The sequence below is a fragment of the Bidens hawaiensis genome, unplaced genomic scaffold, assembly GCF_021521415.1.
Source record: "Bidens hawaiensis isolate Kalapana, Puna unplaced genomic scaffold, B.hawaiensis_p1.1 tig00030617_1, whole genome shotgun sequence".
Taxonomy (NCBI): domain Eukaryota; kingdom Viridiplantae; phylum Streptophyta; class Magnoliopsida; order Asterales; family Asteraceae; genus Bidens; species Bidens hawaiensis.
The window spans coordinates 107863-125341 of NW_027495120.1; the positions used below are offsets into that span (position 1 = coordinate 107863).

At 34.5% G+C, this 17479-nt stretch overlaps 1 pseudogene; it reads left to right on the plus strand.

The window, feature by feature from the left end:
• The first annotated feature begins 430 nt into the window (after nt 1-430).
• LOC143580805 (zinc finger BED domain-containing protein RICESLEEPER 2-like) lies at nt 431-15516 on the plus strand (annotated as a pseudogene).
• Nucleotides 15517-17479: the final 1963 nt, after the last annotated feature.

Sequence of the window (17479 nt, forward strand, 5' to 3'; positions counted from 1 at the left end):
ACTAGGTAAATGGGGAAGTGTAATACGGGAATGCAACAGACACCTCTAGTATCAACCACATTGCTTATAAAGAAAACTAACAAACTAATTTACATCAAGTTACATTGTTTTGTACTAAGTTTACAAACTTGATAAATACACAAAACCGGTTCTCTTGACCGGTTATTCTTTATTAGTATACTTGCGTTTATCTACATCGTGTCAGTCTCATTCTTAGCACATAAGCAATTCATTCCAACTTCAGCTTACCTGAAAAGCATGTTAAAACTGGTTAACTACAAGGAGTTGGTGAGTTTCACAAGTTTAAACAAAACCAGTATACGTAATCATGGTATTCATGTTTTGTATGTAGGTGATGTAATTATATTAAGCCACAAGTGAATCCTCGACCAGCTTCTATTACGTAGCCTCCACTGCCCACGCACTTCCTATGGCCACATTGGCTCTATTTGCCCCAACAGGTACTATGTCTAACACCACATAACACGTTACAAAAGGTTCGCATGGTCATGTGCAATTGTAAAAAACATGTTCCGGCATACGTCACTGCCCTGTCAATTGGGTTTGTCAAATTAATAGTATTATTCATATGCATTCGGCTCGTAGTTAATCACTCGTGTGGGATGCCTTTCAAGTGTTAGCACTAAGATAATTCACATCATTAAACATGTTCAAATAAATAGGTATATATAAACATGTTTTCCACCCCAAATGTTCATAAAACAGTTTAAAATGTGAGGTAATGAAACTGACCTTATTGTAGTATCAATCAATTACACGTGCAGTATGTATAAAGCCTCGATTATAGCGTGAATCGTATAATCGGTATAGTACTATTAACACTAGTATAGTCTTAAACTAAATTGGGTTGTATATCTTGTATGAGTATGGTTGTTACGCCCCAAACATGTCAGTAGTCTTAGATTGTGACGTTGTACTTTATGAAATGTTCAAAACCAATGTTGGCTCTGTTTCACCGTTTTCCGTGCCTTACCAAGTTGGTCGTTTACATGTTTTGGAAATAGGTAAGATCACAAAAACTTAAGTAAACATACTGTTTGATAAAATGATTTGATTTATAAAAGAAATTTAAGGTTTCAGTATCTGGATTGGTCGCAGGGTTCGTTTCCAATTTCATACGGATTTGATTGTACAAAACGCGTACCATCCACCTGAATTGTCCGGAAATCGCGTAAAAAGTTCGTTTTTATCAAATCCGTTCAAAACTATGATATTTGAACACTTTGACGTTTTGACATACCAGTCAGTTCGTTAAACATAATGCTGTCGGTTTTATCTAAACATATATAATTTAAATCTTTAAATTATCATAACTATTTATATAATTATATATAAATTATGAGAATTTTTTTACAAATAAATTAAAATCTGTAGAATTTAATAAAAATATTCCAGAATTTTGTCACTTATAAATTTATTTATAAAAATTCTTTTATTTCTTTAACCGATAAATCACCCGTTTATATCGAACAATTCCCAAAAATCCGATAATTTTTCTGAATGATCACAATACCATAACATAAAACCTGTCAAATTTCCAGAACCTAGTTATTTGGCCAAAATACCCTTTTGTGTATTTTTTGACTGTTAAAACTAGAATAAACACAAATGCACCAACTATATTTAGACATATCCAAGTGATTCAACAATTTACCTGTGATCTTACCATAACATAGATGATTTTTAAACAAAATTTCATAATTTTCAAAAAGTTTAACTATTTTTCATAATAAAACGCCAATAAACGGTAAAAAATTTAGCCAAATATTCTTCGTTTATCAAAAAATTACTAAATTTTAACAGGGACTCACCTATATGATCCCTAAGGATCCTGCAAAGTTTCCTATACCACAACATGCACGTCATAATCGAAGCACAAACAACCCCTAAATGACTAAACCAGTAATACCTTGTCGGTTTTTCGATCGGGTAAGCTCTCTGTTCAAGTTTCCGGGTCCTTGGTTAGTTATAGCAAGTATCTACAGATCAAATGCAACAAAACCAAGGATTAATCATCCATCATCAAGCCTTATTACTTAGAGTTTCGTTTAGGGTTTCAAACCGAATTTTTAACCGTAAAAACATAATATAAATGTTCTAATCATATGTTTCTAGTTTGTATTAATGTTTAACATGTTTTTAGATGATTTTATGAGTTTTTAGACGGTTAAACGTGTTTTATACTAGTCAAAACATGTTTTTATAATTTAAACTGGTTAAAAGCAAGATCAAAACTTGTTATTTTGGAATCATACCTCATGGTTTACTGGAAAAGTTGAAGAACTCAGATGGTTAGGTTTATGTTTTGATTTGATAAATGATATGGTGTGAAAACATAAAAGGAATATATTATTTTATACGAAAAATATCTGTGGGGGGCATGGGCCCCTCTTTTGGCCCACATTCCTCGTTTTGTGTGCATGATCTTAAATCTCGGTCACAAATTTAGTTCAGGTTCCGTTTTTGACGAGAAAAACAGTTCGGGTTTGACAAACAACGCAAAAACAAGTGTTTGTCAGCTAGATTTTGTAAACTAAGAAAAATATATTGAATTGTTGTAAAATTCCATAATATTTTCACGGATTGCTTAAAACATCTTATATAAGATTTCTTTAAATCTTTTTCGGCTTGACTGATGATGCAATTCTTGTTTTGGTGTTAACGATCGCGTTTAAGTTCACAACGTATAGTTAAACGAAACTCTTTTCGTTGAAATGGATTTGCATGTACTGGGTTCTTAATATCAGTATGTTAGTCACTATAATATATGTGACCCTCAATATATATACGAGTCATAACCGGTATCGTTCGGTTATTCGTTTAATCGATAAGAATTAACCGATTAATTGTTCACTCGTTACGTAGTAAATAAGGCGTATATCATTTTGTCACAAATGTCACATAAACCATTTAGGTTTCCCAATTTCTTGATAATTATATCCAAATTGATAACACTACTATTTTTACAACATAAACTAAGGGGTAAAACGATCATTCTAATAGTAATGATTTAAATTTAACAAAAAAAAAAGTGGGTCACACCATTTTCTTCTCTAACATTTCTCTTCCACCACCACCATCTCAAACAAAATCCCTTTCTCACCTTTGATAACTTTGGCATCACCTGGCTTGTTTAACTTTCGCATAGAAGAGATCTACAAAACTGGCGACCCGTCTTCCCTTGTTATTTCCATTTTCCTAGCAACCCATTTGGGATTTTTTTCCAATTGACCAATCAAGATTAGGGTTGCAACAATTAGGAAACTAGCAGCACCGCCATGTGTTTCTGATTGAACAATATTAGGGTTTCAAACCTCCTTGTAGCCGCCTACCGCCATGTATTTCCGATGGCAACCCTAGATTACAAACACCTTTGCTTTTCTTTAGCTCTTTAACCCTAGAACACAACTCCTCGTTTTTACTATTTTGGTTTTAGGTGTGGGGGAGATGGTGAATGGCGGTGGAGGTTGCCGACGGAAAGCATTAAGCGCGGGTGGTTGAGGATTTCGGTGCCGGTATAGCATCCCGTGGTGAAAGTTGCAGGTTGGAGGGGAGGAGGGTTGGGTTTATTATTTGTTATTATTATTATTATTATTATTATAAAGGAAGGTAAAAGACAAATATACCCATGAGTTAACAATGAAAACTAACGGAGTTAGAACTTTGGACGTATTTGACAACAAAAGGGAAATGTCAGTGGTTCAGTTGCGAAAAAGAAACATTTTGGACCAAAGTCGCGTAATTGACCAAACGTCCGTGACGATTTTAGCACTTTATTCATCTCTCTCTAATTAATATATCTAACTATCTATAATAATTAAAAAGATAAAAACACAAATTCAGTTTATAATTTATTTTCCATTTTAATTTATCCAACAAATATACAGTTTATTCATAAATTATATTTCTTTATATTAAAAAAACAATATTTTTCCACTCAATTTATTAGCATATATCAAGGCGTAATTTTTAACAATAAACTTCAAAACATAATAATTTGTATTCATAAGTATGTTACTATTAACCTATGTTCTTTGTAACATTGTAAAACATTTGTGCGAAAAATATGATTACATAACCAATATTGGTGACAAAATAATCAGGCCTTTTTTATACATTTGAAATTTTGATTATAATTTTGACCCATTTGAAAATAAAATGACTCATTTTTAATCGTAGGATCAAAATCTTCCATTACAATGGAAAATCACTTTTCAAGACGTTTTACATAATATATCATTATCAGGTTTTATGTTTATCTTTTCAGTAATTATACCCTATCTACTTCGGCTAAGGCATGTAACGAACCAAACATGTTCATTAATTTAACTTAAATGAACAAGAAAATGAACATGAACAACCAAACATGTTCATTAATTACCGTCTGGCGCCATCTGCGATGAAGGAATTGATGTCCCAACTACAAGAGTTCCTCGATAAAGGTTTTATTAGGCCGAGTGTTTTCGCGTGGGCGCACCGATGTTGTTTTTTATAAAGAAGGATGGAAGTATGAGAATGTGTATTGACTATCGTGAGTTGAATAAGCTTACGATGAAGAATAGATATCCGTTGCCTCAGATTGATGATTTATTTGACCAACTACAAGGTTCCAGTTGGTACTCATGAATAGACCTCAGATCATGCTATCATCAGCTGAAGGTAAAAGAGGTAGACATCCCTAAGACAGCTTTTCGAACGCGGTATGGACACTACAAATTCCTCGTAATGTCATTCGGTCTAACGAATGCCCCAACAACATTTATGGACATGATGAATAGGGTATGTCGACCGATGTTGGATAAAGCAGTTATCGTGTTCATTGGCGATATATTGATTTATTCAAAAAACGAGACTGGCCACATGGAGCATCTATGAGAAGTAATGGAGATTTTGAAGAAGGAAAAGTTGTATGCTAAGTTTTCGAAGTGCGTATTCTGGTTGCGTGAAGTGCAGTTTCTACGTCACGTAATTAATCCTGAAGGGATTACTGTGGACCCAACTAAGATTGAGGCAATAACGAATTGGAAGACTCTGCATAACCCGGCTGATATACACAACTTCGTAGGGTTGGCTGGCTATAATAGGAGATTCATCGAAGGCTTCTCCAAGATAGCTGCACCGTTGACCGGACGGACCCAAAAGTCTGTAGTGTTCACTTGAAGTAAGTTTCAAGAGGAGGCCTTTAAGGAACTAAAAAAAGACTCATGCAAGTTCCAATCCTTGCTCTAACCGATGGTGACAAGGATTTGGTCGTTTGGACATATGCCTCGTATCATGGGTTAGGTTGTGTGTTAATGCAAAGGGGTAAGGTTATAGCTTATGCGTCAAGACAGTTGAAGGTTCATGAAAGTACCTACCCAACGCATGATTTAGAGCTAGACGTAGTAGTGCACGCTCTCGGGATATGGAGACATTATCTGTATGGTACTAAGTGTACTATTTACATAGATCATAAGAGTTTAAAATACTTCTTCGAGCAGAAAGAATTGAACATGAGACATAGGGGATGGGTATAGTTAATAAAGGACTACGATTGTGATATTAAATACTATCTTGGAAAAGCTAATGTGGTTGCTGACGCGCTAAGCTGGAAGAATGAAGAAGTCATTGCAACAGTGTAGTCATATAAGTTGATCATTAACTCAAATCTCTTCGGAGAAGTCATCAAGGTGCAGTCTGAGGTGCTTAAAGATGAAGGGTTAATGAAAAAGGAAAGGATTTACAAGTCGATATACTCGATTCATCCAGGATCCACCAAGATGTATCAAGATCTAAGAGAGACTACTGGTGGCCGGGTATGAAGAACGACGTGGTCGATTATGTTAGTAAGTGCTTAACTTGCTTGCAAGTCAAAACGGAACACCAAAAACCTTATGGGAAGATGCAATCATTAGAGGTACCAGAATAGAAATTGGAACACATCACCATGAATTTCATAATTAAGCTACCCCGTACAGCTAAACATCATAATACCATTTGGGTGATCGTGGACCGCTTCACGAAAAGTGCTCACTTTTTGCCTTTACGAGAAGCCATCTCGTCAGAAACGTTAGAAAATGTGTTTATAAAGGAGGTTGTGGCAAGACATGGAGTGCCGTTATCGATCGTGTCTGATAAGGACACGAGTTTTACGTTGAGATTCTGGAAGAAGTTCCATGAAGCTATGGGAACAAGACTGAACATCAGTACGACGTATCATCCTCAAACAGATGGGCAATCTGAAAGGACTATCCAAACCCTTGAGGCATTCTACGTGCTTGTGTTTTAGACTTTGGAGGAAGTTGGGATGATCATCTTCATCTGGCAGAGTTCTCTTATAACAAAAGCTACCACTCGAGTATTGGTATGCCACCGTTTGAAATGTTGTATGGTAGATGCTGTAGAACCCCTGTATCTTGGGGTGAGATCGGTCTCCCCTTGGAAGGGAATTATTCGTTCAGAAAGAGAGGGAAGTTGACTCCAAGGTACATTGGACCGTTTATGATCGTAGATCGTGTTGGAGAAGTAGCTTATAAATTGGATTTGCCGGAAGAGTTAGAAGGGATTCACTCTACCTTTCATATTTCTCACCTAAGGAAGTGTCTAGCTGATGACACGTCCCACGTGTCGTTAGTAGACATCGAGGCTGATGAACAGTTGAACTACATCGAACAACCTATTGAGATATTGGACCGTCAGGAAAAGCAGCTTCGTGATATGGAAGCATCACAAAGGTTCGAATGCTACTTGGGAAGTTGAGGATGAGATGCACAAGTTTTACCCAGGCTTTCTTAAGTAATAGTTAGGTTTCAGGGACGAAACCTCTTTAAGTATGGAAGACTTGTAAAATCCCGAAATTTCCTAGGATAATATTAATATATTAATTTCGTTAGAGAAACTAATTTGAGTTAGTAGAGATAGTAATAAAATAATATGATAAAAGGTATGGTGGGCTTTAATTAATTATAGACTAAAAACGAAAGATGGACCTAAGGTCAATGGCTTAAGGAGTATAAATACCCTTTAAACCCTAATCCATTCTATTTCCATCCATTCTACACCATACCCTACACCATTAAAAACACACACTTAAGCCAAACACTCTCTACTCTACTATATTCAACGATCTGATACCAACCGAAGGTAAGAAATTATTCATCTCAGCTGACCCAACATATTTGAACCTGACATTGCAGCCCCATGATGCCGTTTGAGCCATTTGGATCTAGATCTAGCTTTATTCGGGGGTTTGATCAACCAAAAACGAGCCTAACGACCACCTTAGCTCATATCTAGACACCACGAAGCTACCCAGGTCATAAACGATCTGACCCCGACCAACCATGTGGTTAACGGCTGCCGACAGCGACGGAATCGAAGAAAACCCTCAAAAACACATAATAAGGAGCTGAACTAAACTTATACGTTGTATAAGTTCAGGCAGCGTAAAAGTCAAGCAGCGATTAAGTAGGTTCCGTGTAAGTCAAGCAGCGTGTAAGTAGGTTTCGTGTAAGTCAAGCAGCGTGTAAGCCAAGCAGCAGCGTGTATGTATGTTCCGTATAAGTCACAACGGATATGGATATACGTAGCGTGTATGTATGTAGACGTATATGTATAACTTATGCGCTGGATGAATTATACGTCCAGAAGGAACTTATACGCCTAAAAGACTTATACGCCAATATAACTTATACGCGAGACACCTTATACGTCGTAAAACAACTTATACGCTAGTGTAATTTATATGCCAGATTCAACTTATACGCCAATAGTAAACTTATACGGACTTGATATGGACTTATAAGCATGTGAACTTATACGCCAGTGGACTTATACTCTTAAAATGATTTTTCCGAATAAACGAAAGATAAACAGCGTATACGTACATAAACGATAGATATGGACTTATATGATAAATGAGCTAAAGATAAGTAATTGTTTAATAAGGAAAGGTAACATTTGATTAAATAATTGAACTTTAGTTTTCTGATGAGGTTTTTAGTAAAGACTTATTAATAAAAATAAAATTTTTCCAAGCTGACCTGACAACTTAACCCTAGCCAGGGGCTCTGCCCTCTTGGACCCCGCTAGGGGCTGCCACCCCTAGAACCTTGCTGCCAGGGGCGCTGCCCCCGAACCCCCGTAGCTAGGGGATACAACAACCTAGAAATATGATAGGGATAGGCTAGTTAATTGATACATGTAATTGTTATATAGTTAGCCTCGCCCAATTAAGGAAAGGAGTTACCATTAACTCTGAAAGGAATTGGGCCAAGGTGATTTTCTAGCCCCATATTCTTGTTATGTTTTCTGGACTGTGTGCATACTCGATGTGATTAGTTAATACACTTACTTTAAGTGGTAAGTGTATGCCTTATATGATTTATGTGAAATTTATGAATGAATGCTTGACGGTACGTGAACGATCTTCGGATACTGCATGTACTGCCAGGTGATAGTTTGAAGATGTGATTGTTTATATATGATTTATGGATGATATATGTATGCTATGCATGAAAGTTATAAATACATATAAAAGAATGGTAAGGTAAGGAAGAAAGGGATCGAGCCCTAATAATACTCGATAAAGAAGGGACCGGACCCTACTAATATCCGAGGAAGAAAGGGACCGAGCCCTAATAATACTCGAGGAAGAAGGGAACATACCCTATGATATCTGAGGAAGAAAAGGGACCGGGCCGTAATAATACTCGAAGAAGTAGGGCGTGCTCTTTAAAACATATAAGTATGTAAAGAATGAATAAATGTAAAGTATGAAAGAAAGAAAGAAAGAAAGAAAGAGAGAAGTTATATATTGTGTATTTACGAAAGAAAAACAAACATGTTAAGTATACAATATGTATCTTCGGATGCGTGCGTATAATATATGAATGTATTCTATGTTACATGATTAACTAGAACTCACTCAGCGTAGCTGACTTTTAGTATGCACGCAGGTAAATAGGCTAAAGCAGCTAGCCTGAGGGAGACACATGGCAGGACTGACGTGACTGGCATATGATGATTTGTCATGATATTTAAATAAGATATTTTTATGTTATGTTTTTAAAAACAGGTTTGAATGTTTTGAAACGAATAGTTGAAGTTTTATTGATTCTGTGATAGTGTAATTTAACTATGATATTTAGAACTGTGTTTATGAGTAAATCCAACGCCAACGTGGGGCACCGGGAAAGAGGCCTCACAAAGCAAACATTAATGGAAAGTCATATTCAAATGTATAAAAGGTATGTTATTCTTTGGTATAGAATACCTAATATTAAGAGTGTTAATCGATTATTTAGTTGAATAATGCACTGGATTCGTTGTCATCGGTATCTACTTTGTTGTAGCCATAGTATCAAAGGCGCATAGGCCTCGTCTAGGGCCTACGCGAAAAAAATACGACGACCTGAGAAAGAAAAACACAATAAAATATATATGTAATAGATATATAAAACTATTATTACTCCCAAATATAATAAAAATTCAACGCAATTAACAATTAAACATTTAACCAATACAAAAAAAATTAATAAAATTTTATAAAATAATGATATTTAAATTTGAGTGTATATATATATATATATATATAGCTTAACTAGAATATAAAAAACAAAATTAATACAGGATAAAGAATTATCTATGATGTTGGAGTAAATTACGTAAGTTGACCTGTTTTTAGGTGATTCTTATCAATCAGTTATTGATTTAAAAAAAGGAAATCAATAAAAGATAAAAAAAAAGATCAGAAAAAATAAAAAAAAAACAAAACAAAAAAAGTTGGAAGTGTCTCCTGGATATGCACCTTTAGCATTAAGAAGCGGGAAACCAAAGCTTCGCCCAAAAATTACGCCTAGGCGTGTGCTTTTATCGCTTTTAATAATTATGATTGTAGCTTTTGCCGAAATTGACAGATTCTTCCATCAGTGATGGTGGTTTCTGAAGGTGTCATGTTGCAGAAGAATGAACGGAGGTTGAAGACGACTTCATGTAAGGAAATTTTGGTTTGGTGAGTGAACATATTGGAATATAAGGAAGTCTATATAGAGTACAAAGAACTGGTGCACTTTCTTAGGCTTATGAAGCCAGCATGATCTAGCTGAACCAATAAAGCCACTGTCTACCTACACTACAAACTGAAATAATAAGAAAAATGAACTAAAACAAACAATCTCTACAAACAAAAATAATTAGAAAAATGAACCAAAACAAACAATCTGTATGCGCATTTACAAACTTAAATTATTAGGTCTTCACATGATACCGAGAGCTTTTAAACTTTAATTTGCAGAAAGTTCATTTATTTTTATTTATACATTCTTTTTCTATGTTTTTAAATTGAGGTTGTTCCTACTGTACGTGCTAGACTGGGTGTTGATCACGCACGATTATCGGTCCCAACACCAACCAAAGAACCCGTTGAAGTTGAATTATCAACCGGAAACAAAAACTTTCCAGCTTCTTTGATAGGAAGATCATAATGTGTAAAGTAAGATTCCTTCTTTTTACAGTTTGATTACAATTTTCAAGTTAAGGTTTTTTAGAGAGAATTGAATACCTTAGGGCTTAGACTTAACTTATTTAGGTCACATACCATAATGGTATTTCCCTTACATATTTTATTATTATTATTATTAGCTCTTTTATTGCGGTTAAACTGTGACCTTTTTATTAATATTATTATAATTAGTAGTAGTTTTTTATATAACTGTTAAACTTTGATTTCCTTTTTTTGCTTCATACACATGTTCTTAGAGCCGAGGGTCTCTCTGGAAGCCACCTCTTTATTCCTTTGGATAGAGGTACGGTGTGCCTACATCCCACCCTCCCCAGACCTTACCTATAGCTCTGCTGTCGGTGGGATTTTACTGGGTATGATTGATTGATTGATTGATTGATTACAATTTTCAAGTTAGTATTTGCTAACCAGTTTAGATTGGCATGTGTAGCAGACAAAAATACTGCAGTACTAGTGGAGTAATTTCACAAAAAGGTTTACGATTTTATCAACGTTGTCTGTATATGATGGCCATGCAAAAAATGCAGTTGATACTGTTAATACTAATGCAAAGGTGAAAACATGTTTAATTTGCATATTAAATTTGTTTAGTAGTGTTAATGAATTAAACTTGCAGCATCAATTTACAGAATATTGATATTTGAACACCCGGAAGTGGTAGAAATCTTTATGCATATATATTAGGAAATCAGGTATTTAATATTATGTATTGTTGCATGATTCTTTTCAAAATCCGTATCTTACGTTTTAATATATTCTTAATTTGTTTATGATAGGAGTTCAATGGACTAGAATAGTAACAACTATTGCAATTGAAATGATAAAATCAGGCATTGTTGAGGCTGGCGTTTGTATTCAAAGGTAGCCTTTATTTTCAAGCCTAACAATAACTTTTGTAAATTATACAATTAAGCTGCATTATGTTGGATCAGAAAATATAAAATAGATATTGCAGGGTATTTTAGGAAATAGACAACATTGCTTTTTAGACTGACCGGTTCGACCGGCCCGGTTCTATGTAGTTCGCCCATTGTTAAATAGCTGGCCGGTTTGGATCGGTCCAACTGGACCAGTTGAACTGGTTTACTATGAGTAAAAAAAAGTATTTTTTTTATTTAACACTTTTTGGCATTAATAGTCATTTTGAGTTTTAATTTGCATAGTCGGTCGGACTGGGAATCGGTAGCCAGTCCGATTCGCTGTTCAATCCGGTTATGAAAACATTAACAAACAGTTTGGGTATGCATTTTTGTTGCATTTAGAAGCAAGGGGCGATTTTAACATTTTGTCTTTTTAACATTTATCTTAGGTAATGTTACATACTCTTGTTTAGAGGGGGCACTTCTGACCCCAAGTCATTTAATTGGGTCAGTTTAGGTTAAATTTAAAATCTTATGGGTTGAAATGAGTTGGGTAATTTAATTAAAAGGGTTGAAATGGGTTATTCATGAAAATCCCAAATTTTTGAATTGGGTCAAATTGGGTTGACCGTTCTAAACAAAAGGGTTGGTTAGGGTTACTCTAGTATTTCTTCTCCAGCAATTCAGCAAACAATGGGTCAGACACCTGTTCGCCGACAGTAAGGTTTAGTTAGTATCTGAATAATATCTTCATCACCATTCACCACCACCGTTTGCTATCGCCGCCATTCGCCGTCGCCGCCTACAACCAATCACCACCACCGTCGGTAATATCTTCCCTTCAGCACTGCCGTCGCCGTGTTTAATTGTTTCACATCTTCATCTCCGGGTAACATTGTTAACATGTTGACTTTCTTTTTTATAATTTTTTGAAAAGGGTTTGTCTTTATTTAATGTTAGGTTTTGTGGGTATTCTTGATTTTAGCTTGATTGAACTACAATCATAAAATTGTTAGGTTTGTATTTGTTTAAGAAAAAAATTACAATTTTGTCCTTTTGAATATACAAAATTATGGATTGGGTCCATAATTACAATTTTGTCCTTTTGAATATACAAAATTACAATTTTGTCCAGATCTATGATATGAACAGTTGATTCATTTTATATGCTTGGATAATTGTTAAATTCTGGTTAGTTGAATCAAATCAAGGATAGGCTAACAATTTATATATCATTAAATCTTTCAGATTAACGCTTCATCTTTTTCTTAGATCTTTCTTGTTTGTGTGAGAAAATAAAGAAGATAATGATCTAATGGCCTCACAAACCCTAAAATATATTATTTATTCTTTTTATTATAATATAGATTGAAATTGTAATTTTTTCTTTGTTTAATAAACTTTATGGTGAATGGTTGATACAAATAAAGAAGATAATGATCTAATTTTTTCTTTGTTCGCAAGATTTGTGATTTAGAATACAAGTTAGATACACATACAATACCTGTCATTTTTCTTTATTGTAACTTTAGTTATTAAGTTTTGAAAATTGCTTGAGTATTATAAGAAGGTTTATAAGATCAGTAACTTAAGTTATTTAGTTATTGAGTATTTTTTCATGATTTTCTTGAATTTAAGATAATATTATAAGAAGGTTTTGAATGGAATTTGATCATTGATTGAGTATTTGGGATAAAAAGTTTGTGTCTTTAAATTTGGGCAATGTTTCTTGATCTTGATGTTTTACCTTTTGCTTTCTAAATAAGATGTTGCTTTTGATCTTTTGATCAAAAAGAATTTATTGAGAAGTGAGTAAAACTTAGTATGTATTCGCTCGAAACTTGGATATAATATATAATCGACGTTTTGGTTTATATTATCATATATATATATATATATATATATATATATATATATATATATATATATATATATATATATATATAACAGTTAATACGTTCTTAATTTGGACACACATCATTTTGACTCGAAATTTATGTTTACAAGTGGATTTGTTATACTTGCATTATGTTACTTTTGTTAATATTTTTTACATGACTTTTGGTAGGTCAAGATTCAAGAATATTTGGCAAATGTGTCAAGCAACACTGGTTTTGATCAACATAGTATAAGTGAGTAACGAGATGATGAAGTTAATTCAAATGATTCAAGTAAACGTTCTTATGTTTGGGACTACTTTGAATGTGTAATTGTTGAACCTGATGGGACGAAGAAAGTAAGTTGTAAAGCATGTGGACAAAAGTACAAGGTTGGTACAAATTTGGGAACATCGAACTTAAAACGACATATCCCTAAGTGTTTTGATATTGATGAGCCAGGTCCACTAAAAAAGCGTGCCCTTTTAGATCTAGAAATGTATAAAGAGAAGATAGCAATTTCCATAATCAAACATCACTATCCTTTTAGTTATGTTGAACACGAGGGAACACGAGATTTGCATAAATTCTTACATCCTGATGTAAAGGACATGACAAGAAACACTGCAAAGTCGCATATCTTAAGAATATATGATCGGGAGAAGATGATTCTTAAAGATAAATTATAAAGCATGACTAGTAGGATATGTTTGACTTCTGACTTATGGACTTCACTCATGACGGACGGATATATGGCATTGACAGCTCATTATGTTGATGAGGATTGGGTTTTAAGAAGAAAGGTACTAAATTTTAGATTTATACCTCCTCCACACACTGGTTTCATCATAGAAGAGCACATGATCAACTTTTTAGCAGATTGGGGTATTGAGAAAAATATTTTCGCAGTAACATTGGATAATGCAAAGTATAATGATGTTTTAGTATCTTCTTTGAAAAGTCATTTGCGTTTGAATAAAGTATTAGTGTGTGATGGTGATTATACTCATGTGCGTTGTTGTGCCCATGTATTAAATCTTGTTGTTCAAGTTGGAATGAAAGTAATTGAAGGAGCCATTGAAAAGGTTCGAGATTCGGTTAAGTATGTGAGAGGAAGTACTGCTAGGAAGTGTAAGTTCGCAGAATGCATCGAATTATTTTCATTACGGTGCGGTAAACATGTTCATCAAGATATCGTAACGAGATGGAATTCTACGTATATTATGCTTGATTGTGAATTGGCTTATCGTCGGCCTTATTCTCAGTTAGCACTAGTTGATTCCAATTTTAAGAGTAATCAATCAGAAGAGGAATGGGAAAGGGTGGAAGTAATCACAAAATTTTTGAAACCTTTCTATGATATCACTACTTTTTTTTGGGAAGCTTATATCCGACTTCCAACTTATATTTTCATCAAGAGTGGAAAATTCAATTGCATATTGAAGAAGCAATTCGCAATACGGAAGATGTTATTAGTAACATGGCAAAAGACATGAAAAAAAGTTTGATAAATATTCGGAAAGTTATAGTAAGGTGTTATCTTTTGCGGTTATTTTAGATCCACGGTACAAGGTTAAGCTTGCTGAGTATTGTTTTTCAAAACTTGTCATGAAAGTTGAAGAGCGAAAAACGATATTGAAGACTATCGTTGATGGCATTCATAAGCTATTTATGGAGTATGACATTCAATCGGAGACAATGCCCGATTCTTTGAGGCCCGAGAGTTCAAAGGTTGGTGACAACACGTTGGACGAGTTGGAGGGATTTGACTCATTTGAAAGCCAATATAGAAATGATGTTAACGAAAAGTCTCAGTTAACATTGTACTTAGATGAACCTCAACTTGACAGAAAACAACCACTTGATGTTACGGTATTTGAAGGATAATCAAGGAAGGTATCCAAAAGTGGCTCTAATAGCTCGTGATCTATTGAGCATCCCAATAACTACTGTTGCTTCCGAATCATCTTTTAGTATTGGAGGTCGGGTTTTGAGCAAGTATCGAACTTCACTTCTACCATCAAATGTCGAGGCGTTGCTATGCGCTCAAGATTGATTGGATGAATTACAAGGTATTAAAAGTTCATTCTCTTTGCAACTAAATTTTATGTATATGTGTTTATTAATATATCAACTTTCATTTTTCACATATTTAGATGAAAACGAGATCAAGATGGAGGAACAACTTGCTGAAGACATTGAAACGTTGATTCCGAGTTATAATAGTAGCAATTTTATATTGACCGAGAGGTATTAAAAACTCAATTCTCTTTGAAATTTAATTTTATGTTTGTATATGTATTATTAAACAACTTTCCATCTTTACATATTTAGATGAAACGAGATCGAGATGGAGGAACAACTTGTGTTGACCAGGCATGCAACTTGTAGTAGGGTTTCTAGTTGTTTTGAATTGTTTAATGTCATCATTGTTATTTTGGATAAAGACACTGTGCAAATATGTAATTTTAAAGTCCTTAAATGATGTTTTGGTTAGGAAATGTCATCATTGTTTACCCTGTTTAAAGTATTGGTTATGTAACTTGCTGAAACGGGCAAAAACGAGCTGTTAAGTGCTAAAACGAACTGAAAATTCGCTTAAACAAGCTGTTAAGTGCTGAAACGAACTGAAAATCTCTTAAACGAGCTGTTAAGTGCTGAAACGAACTAAAAAATCGCTTAAACGAGCTGTTAAGTGCTGAAACGAACTCAAAAATCTATTAAACGAGCTGTTAAGTGCTGAAACAATAAAATATCTTAAACGAGCTGTTAAGTGCTGAAACGAACTGAAAATTCGCTTAAACGAGCTGTTAAGTGCTTAAACGAACTCAAAAATCTCTTAAACGAGCTGTTAATTGTTGTAACAAGCTGAAAATTTGCTTAAACGAGCTGTTAATTGCTGAAACAAAATGAATATTCGCTTAAACGAGTTGTTAAGTGCTGAAACGAACTGAAAAAGTCGCTTAAATGAGTTTTCGATGTTAAAACGAGCTGTAACGTGTTGAAAATGCGCTGATTCGTTGGTAAAAAAAACTGACTCGAAACCCGATTTGACCCGAACCTGTTGACCTTAACCCGTTCCGACCCTAACCAAAACAACCCTTTTTTTAAGTGACCTATTTCGACCATAACCCGTTTCGACCCTAACCCTTTTCAATCCTAACCCGTTCTGACACATAACCCATTTCGACTCAACCCAACCCATTTGCCACCTCTACAGCTGTTCATGCATTTGATGTTGTAACAACAAAATGGCTTTTCTTTTATGTGGATGAAAGAAAGGGTTATTATGAGGTAGGCTATTATATTGTCTATTATTATACATTATTAAACTAATTTCAATATTTCATTTTCATACTAAAAAGATCTTATTTTTTTGAAATTGCTAACAAAATATACAGTGGCATACCTGTTTGGTTATATTATGTGCCCGATAGTGTTTTTAGAACTGACAGATATGTCATTAGGGGTTTTTACCCAAATTCGTAACTATAATCAAACAGTCGATTAACCGAACCATTATAATTGTTTGGTTCAGTTTAAGTCGGTTTCGGTTATTCAGTTTTTCATATTTGTTTGGCTTATTTATTCAGTTTTGCTTTGGTTGTTTCGGATCAAAACAGATCGTTTTAAAAAAGTATTGGTTTGGTTCGTGTCAAAAGGGGGCGCTTTAAGAAGGTATTGGTTTGTTTCTGGTCAAAAAGCGAAATTTTAAGAAGGTTGTCACACCCCGACTAGGTAGTTGCGGAAGCGTAATACGGGAATGTAACAGATAACACTGGTATCAACAACATTGTTTATAAAGAAATTCATAAACTAATTTACATCATAATACATGGGTTGGTACTAAGTTTACAAACTAGATGAGAAAAACACATAACCGGTTTACGAGCTTCTTATACAGTATTATATCAGCGTCTATTCACAGCTATTCAACTTTCTTCCTAACACCAAGCATGTAAGCAAATCATTCCACTTTTGCTTTACCTGAAAAGCATGTCAAAACGGGTCAACTACGTCTAGTTGGTGAGTTTCAAGTTTCACGAGTATCAATGAAATCAGTACACGAGTTCGTAAAGTTTACAGTGTGTATGTGTACATGTATGTGTATGATGTATTATACTAAGCCACAAGTGAAACCGAAACGAGCTATACTGCATGGCCTCTCCTGCCCATGCACTCCTGTTGGCATTTAACAGCCAATTTGCCCCATGTATGTA